The sequence below is a fragment of the Priapulus caudatus genome, unplaced genomic scaffold (assembly GCF_000485595.1).
Source record: "Priapulus caudatus unplaced genomic scaffold, Priapulus_caudatus-5.0.1 Scaffold85, whole genome shotgun sequence".
Classification (NCBI taxonomy): Eukaryota; Metazoa; Priapulida; class Priapulimorpha; order Priapulimorphida; family Priapulidae; genus Priapulus; species Priapulus caudatus.
In genome coordinates, this window is record NW_014577146.1 from 443,343 (window position 1) to 450,643 (window position 7,301).

At 42.2% G+C, this 7,301-nt stretch overlaps 1 protein-coding gene and 1 long non-coding RNA gene across 2 annotated transcripts in view; both read left to right on the top strand.

The window, feature by feature from the left end:
* Nucleotides 1–7,301, top strand: part of LOC106804735 — a 124,694-nt gene that overhangs the window by 31,647 nt on the left and 85,746 nt on the right. The gene's annotated exons all lie outside the window — the stretch shown is intronic.
* Nucleotides 6,857–7,301, top strand: part of LOC106804752 — a 10,247-nt gene continuing 9,802 nt past the window's right edge. Inside the window, exon 1 of the long non-coding RNA XR_001393358.1 lies at nt 6,857–7,067. This is a non-coding gene — a long non-coding RNA (uncharacterized LOC106804752). The remainder of the gene's footprint in view (nt 7,068–7,301) is intronic.

Genomic DNA, 7,301 nt, shown 5'->3' on the forward strand with positions numbered 1-7,301 from the left:
ACACATAAATATTAATCATCGAACAATAACAATGTGCACGTACGACATACACACGCACAGGTACAGATGTTATACATTATTCTGATCGTTGGCGATATGCCATCAGACAGCATAACCACTAACTCGTTGTCTTGAGTATACACGGTAAACTTTAATAGAAAAAACAGAGACACGGATTACAGATGTGAAACGTGTGAACATTACATTAATATCCTTAATTCAAACATAATTGCCAAGTACATTGATGAACGTTATAGGCTGTGTATCATAATTTGGAAGCCTTTTACTATAGATGCATCCCACGAAACGATATCACTGAGATGATAAGATGATAACAAACTCATCCCTTATGGCCTAGTCTGTTACTTATCTATTTACTTAAGAGTTTAATGCCATTTTGCATGCCTCCAAACAACTACCGGAATCACTCGATCCACTGCATAAGTAAACATTGAAAGAAAGAAAATACTATCATAATAAACACATTCTTACAAGGAGTGGTGTCACCGGCTATTTGTGCGTTGGTGTACAAGCAGGTCTGGTTCTGCTACCGATGTCCTAAAACAACCAGTTACCTTTTACCTTACATATATAAAATGTACATGTTCATGGCAATTTGTCGCCTAAGATATCCCATCAGTTACGGCATAAATGTGAAGGCATTACGGTGCAAAATAAACCAGGTATTCGGGATAAATCCCACTGGCACGAACAAGTTCCATGGCTTACATGTTACTCCTAGACACTTCGTTAATTCTACAGTGTGAGAAGTAAGATATGAGTGAAGACAATGGCGGTCAAACTTGAGACTGCATTTTATCTCTCTATACCAAAATATATCAACAGTATTTACTCATTCTGCGTTCGTCATACTTCTAAACCCATTCTAAAATCAGAATACAATGCTTACTTTTCAGCTGTCTCCGTTAAATGGAGAAATAACCTCCTTCGAACATCTTTCTTAGAAAATTCGTCTAGCGTGGTCAGATTGCAGCACTGAGAGCGTGTTGGTGATTAGCTCCGGTTCAACCAATCAAGTGTTGTTATGCAATGATGAACCGTAATGTGGCGTCGCCTGGTGTCTGAGTTATTTACTATTCAGAATTGTATGCAAATGCTAACTGAAAACAATTGTATCGAGGCCGTATCGTCGTGCTCCATCACACTCCCCGTCTGTTATTTTCAATATCACTCTACATTTCATCTTTGCCCAATAAAAGGATAACTTCCTGAATTGGTCGAACATAGTTTTTTCGTACTCCGCCTTTGCATACTGTTACTTCCACTCTTCGTACTTTTCCATCCCTGCTGGGAGTTACTGCATCGATCCTCCCTACTGGCCAGTCATTCCTATGTGCAGCCTTATCACGTATAAGTACGAGATCTCCCTCTTTCACTCCTCTCCGGTCCTTCTGCCACTTGACGCGTGGTTGGAGAGTCGGCAGATACTCTCGCTTCCAATGCGACCAGAAGACGTCTGCGAGGTATTGCACTCTCCTCCACTGTTTGCCAAATATGTCTGCCTTTACAAAGGAACCGGGAGGTGCAGACAGAAACTTTGTCTTTTGGGTCAAGAGCATGGTAGGAGTGTACCCTAGCAGTGATTACTTCAAATTATAGTTGTATATTTTTTGTAGATAAGGGTTGTATATTTCAGTGATGCTGATCGTAAAATAAAACCAAGTACTCTAAATACTGCTTAACCCACGCTCAAACTAAGAGCAATTAAACTCAGTTATTTCTCATTAGTTTGATCATGATATAAATTAAACGTGATTAATATGATATGTATTTCACGCAGTTCAAGCCATTCCGCAACACAAAACTCTGCGAAACAATTATTTAACTCGATGATACCAATTAAAATGATAAATAATAACTAAAATTTAAGCCTCTCAAACTGTCGTCGCGTAACGGCCGTTAATGATTTCAGGGTCATGCGGCTCGTGGCATACAGTGTGTGTTAGCAAAAGCGTTCGCCGGGGGCTATTTTATATTGTTTGTTGTGCATGTTGTATTGGTAAAAAATGTTAGCCTCTCAAACTGTCGTCAATTTTGTATTGGTAATAAAATTTAAGCCTCTCAAACTGTCGTCGCGTAACGGCCGTCAATGATTTCAGGGTCATGTGGCTCGTGGCATACAGTGTGTGTCATACAGCAATGTTCTATCTCATCTACCTGATGACAGTCAAGCTCGCACATCCAGACGTGACGACGTCGCTAACGGTCGATTACAGTCACACGTCGCTTCCGTTTCCGGCAGTCACCATCTGTAATCTGAACCAATATAATAAGACGGCGCTGGACGAGGAGGAGGCATATCGCAGCTACTTGTACGACGTCTACCGACAGACGATATTCGGCGACGAGGTGAACATGTCGGCTCACGACATGTCGCAGTTCAACCTCACCGATTTCATGCTGAAGTCGTACCTGCCGCTGTTCATAACTGACCCCGACTCGCCCTACATGTACAGTGAAGTGCTTTCGAAGACTCAGCGCTGCATCTGGCAGGAGAGGGAGATCTGCACGGAGACGAATTTTACGATGCTCGTCACAGAGAAGGGCGTCTGCTTCACGTTTAACGGCAACGCGCCAGAGGGCTCGCCAGAGGAGGAACCGCTAAAGGTAGGTTTCAGATCAACGTAGAAATCAGGTGCAATGAACGTAGAAATTGAACGTAGAGATCATTGAACGTTGAAATCAGGTGCAGCTTTTTGTGTGTGCGTGGTCCCTCTGCACCAAGGAGGATCCCATACGTAGCTTTTATTACGTACGGATTACCCCGTACAGACTGCAAAATTTGATATGGTATGTTGTCATTGATGTCATAATGATAATTATGATAATGAAATTAAAATATGACATGAATGTTTAATGCAATACATGCACACCGAGATGAGTGAGTACGAAATTCTTGCTGTGTCACTATAGTACTTCGCAGTTCAGCATTCTATAATACAGTAAAGCTAGGTTACGGTGATGCTATGTTTGTTGTGTTTACGCCAAAGTGGGTATACGCAAGCCTAATATCTCTTTGCTCTCGTACTATATTTATTTAACTTAGTATTTCCAATTTTTTTCCGGTTAATAAAATTTTCATCAGCATACACTATTCCCATAATATCCTTTCCTTGCACATCCTCGTGATTAACATCTGTCAAAATACTCACGTGTGCGGCGGATTTTCGTTGAGTATTTTGACGCATGCATCATTTTACTTGAGTAAAATTACTCACGTGTGCGCCGGGCTTACGCTTTTTAAGTTTTTTAAGATTTCACGTTACGTTGCGTTCCCTTTTGTTAACCCTAGTCTTGCATTCTAAATACTTCTATTTGCTAAACATTGTACAATTACTGTCTTTATTATACTATTCTTTCACGCAATGATAATTACGTTGGTCTGTAAATAATAATTGCACTACTGCTGTATTCACTGAAGTATTATTAACTATTTTCGTCTACCCCACAAAATGTTCTTCAGCCTACGATACTCTCACAACATATTTTCCTTGCACTATTTCATAGTTAACGTACGTTACAATATCGTGCTAAATCATGATAGTCTGACATGTCACGGTTAAGATACGTTACGTTTCCGCATGTTGCGTTCTGTTTCGTTATATTAACCTTTGCATTCTACTCTTCAACAAGCAATGTACAATTACAGTTTTTATAGAAGCTGTCTTTCACACTATGCCTATTATAATCTCCTTTTGAAACACATAAAGCTAGCAGCACACTTCACCATTTTCGTTGCTCGTAAAGGCAATTTTCGTGGTCGGCAATTTTTGTGGCCGTTGCCGCGTCACAGCACACTTCACCACAAGTTGTCACCACGAGCAATTTTCGTGGTGAGAAATCAAACCGGTTTGATTCTCGGCAACTCGTGGTCACCACTAAATTTTCGTGGTGAGTGGTCGCTGCCGACCCCGCACAATTGGCCATTTTTGTGGCGACCACGAAAATTGCCTGTACGAGCAACGAAAATGGTGAAGTGTGCTGCTAGCTTTACAGTAAGTGTGCTACTGCATTATCAAACTCTTGCACTGCATTCAATGTCCCCAGGCCTCTGCCAACATCAACAATCATTAAACAATCCAATCATCCAACAATCCATTTCATTTCAAACAATCCTTATCTTGCCCGAGCATCCAGGATACAATTGTTATATTATACGTAAAATTATGCGTGAATATTTCTTATATTTATTATAGCTAAGCACGACACGCTGAAATATAACAAGGACAATATCATTTACTAGGCTTGGTATATCTATGATTTGTTATTGATTCAATCAATCAATCAGCAACGTACAAATCGTTTTCCAATACAAAATCACAATCGACCGAGATGAGAATGAGAGAGAGAGAGACTGAAATCTAATGGCCCAGTCACACATGCGCTTCCGTCACACTATACGCCCCCGTCACACTAGAGATACGCTCATCACGATCGCCCCACGCTCAAAAAATTTGGCCGAGGGTGGTGAGAGCGTGGCCAATTGGGCCCCAGCGCCGATACGACGATCTCATTGCGCCCAACAAGCTTTCTCCACGCTGCATACCACGCTCAACACCACGCCCTGCGCGTATGCAGGGCTCATACAGAGCGCATACAGAGCGTATACAGGGCGCAAATGTTAAAAAATCCAACGAATGCACAGCGTGTTGCTAGCGCACGGAACAAATGGTCCGCGCATGCACCGCGCATTCAACGCACAGCCAGCGAACGGCAGCGGTCATGCATGCTGTGACAATAAGCTTGACGGTTTCGGGCTGCTGCTGCATCGTGTTTAGGAGAACTTGGAAACGGTTGGCCAGAATGCCGAAAAAAATTTCTACGATCCTCCTGGCTCGGGAAAGCCGGTAGTTCAAGATTCGCTCCGGCCGCGTCATACCCCGGAGGCTGTACGGCTTCATCATGTTGGGTCGTAGGGCAAAGGCATCGTCGCCGACGAAGAAGTAGGGCACATCCTGGTTGTCGCTGGAAAGAGGATCGAAATCAGGGAAGCCTAGACTACCATCTTCAACGCATTCATTCAGCTCAGAGGCATTGTAGATCTGAGCGTCTGATGCTGATCCCATACCGCCGATGTCTGCCCAGATAAACTTGTAATCAGCATCTATGAGCGCCATGAAGACAACGAAGTAGAACCCTTTGTAGTTGTAGTATAGGGAACCACTGTTTGAAGGACACTCGCAGTTAACGTGCCTGCCATCAAGTGCACCACAGGTATGGTGGAAGTTCCACCTCTCCATGAACTTGTCAGATATGGCACGCCATTCCTCAGGAGTATTGGGACACTTCATCACCTCATCCTTGTACTCATCGATGATGGCCTGGCACACTTCTGGGATGGGCAAGGATATGGTGTTGTGAGGCACCCTCCACCCGCAGGACATTGAGTGATACTTGGTCTCAGAGGCAAGATGCCGCAGAATGAGGGCAAGAGTCATGCCTGGGTCGACGGCCTCTCTGTAGGTTGTATTCTGCTTGGTGATCCTCGAACCCACTCTGGTTAGCAGCTCGTCGAACATCTTGGGAGGCATTCGCATGAAGTTCTTGAAGGCTGCCTGGTCTTCGTTACGGAGTTCAACAAGCAGCTGGTCATACAGGCTAAACTGTCGTCGCCTACCGATCCACGGTCGGACCCAAAACCTCTGTTGCCCTCTTCTCTTTCTCCTTCTCCTGATGACATGAACTTGGTGAAGTGCCAGTTGCATGAGGTTCTGCTGATGTTGGAGAACCGCGATTTCGTATTGTAGTCGCAGCCTGTCGGGATCCTCCATCTTCTGAGGTGGTTCTTCTAGACACGATCAGCAGGAACCTCTGTCATCACCCATGAGGGTCGGAGAAGTGATGATGAGGAGGTGGGAGCGGGACCCGTTTATATACCCCATGGCTACACGCTGCGTACACGCTAGGAACACGCTAGAAGAACGCTGGGCGCGCTACAGACTTGTTCAGCACTCGTTCAGCACGCCCATATTCGCTTCATGTTCGCTGGACATGCGTTAGAAGCACGCTAAAAATCTGGCTGTGGTGACTCACCGTGGATGTGTAACGTTGTAACATTAAAACGTCTCTATCGTTAATTATAATATTTGGACTGGAGTTTAATTATACATTCCTGAATCTAGAAGGTCAAATGTTAGTCTTCAAGTAGATTTTGCTCTATTAAACGGCTGTACTTTTATTCTTACATGTAAAACGATTATCCACACCGTATCACAGACTAATGCACAATACATCAAAATGCGTAATGTGCACACGGTATACTGTGCTACAGTCTGTAGTTTAATTTATTCCTCAGTCTGTGACCGGATTTTGTGAGAAGTTTGTTTTTTCTACAAACCATAAAAATAATAAAGACGATATAATTTCCACATTTTTTACTCAAATACCATTCATCACATTTATTGCTAAGAAGCTTAATTACAAGTGCTGGAGCTTCAGCAATTTACGATTCTGCTTGTTTCTAGGTTCGGAGTGCAGGAGGGTTACTGACTTCTATCAGAGATGAAACTGCATCTTTTCTTAGCCTCTTAATTTTTTTGATTTGTCTTTGCGTTTTTAATAAAGGTGGAAGGGATCGGGAGAAGGAATAAATGGAAAGTATAATAAAATGGAAAATAAGGTAAAATACAGACAGTTTGAATTTTTTATTAGCAAAATTATTCAGCATGTGTTGGTTTAGTTTTTATATTGCCATAAACAATAATGATATACTTCAGTGCCCAGCAGTAAATATTTGTCAACCGTATTTTTCTGTTTATGTATATTTCATGAAATCAAGCCTGGTACATGTATAACAACCCATGAATCACACGACGAGAAGCAGAGAAAGCAATGTATTTTACTAATTTCCCATACTAATAATAGTTGTATTTTTAAATAGGTACAGCATATCACATTTCAAAGCAGCCAGTAATTTTAACCCTTGTCATCTGTACACATAAATTGAGATGCCTCAAAATGATTCTCGCAAATTAGCAGATATTTGCATTGGCTGTCTTTTAACCGGTCAATGCCGGCTCTTCTTATGTTGCAGATCCACTTCCGAAGTTTACGTACATATTCTGATCGTTGCGGATATGCCATCAGAAAGCATAACCACTAACTCGTTGTCTTGCGTATACACGGTAAACTTTAATAGAAAAAACAGAGACTCGGATTACAGATGTGAAACGTGTGAACATTACATTAATATCCTTAATTCAAACATAATTGCCAAGTTACATTGATGAACGTTATAGGCTGTGTATCACAATTTGGAAGCCTTTTACTATAGATGCATC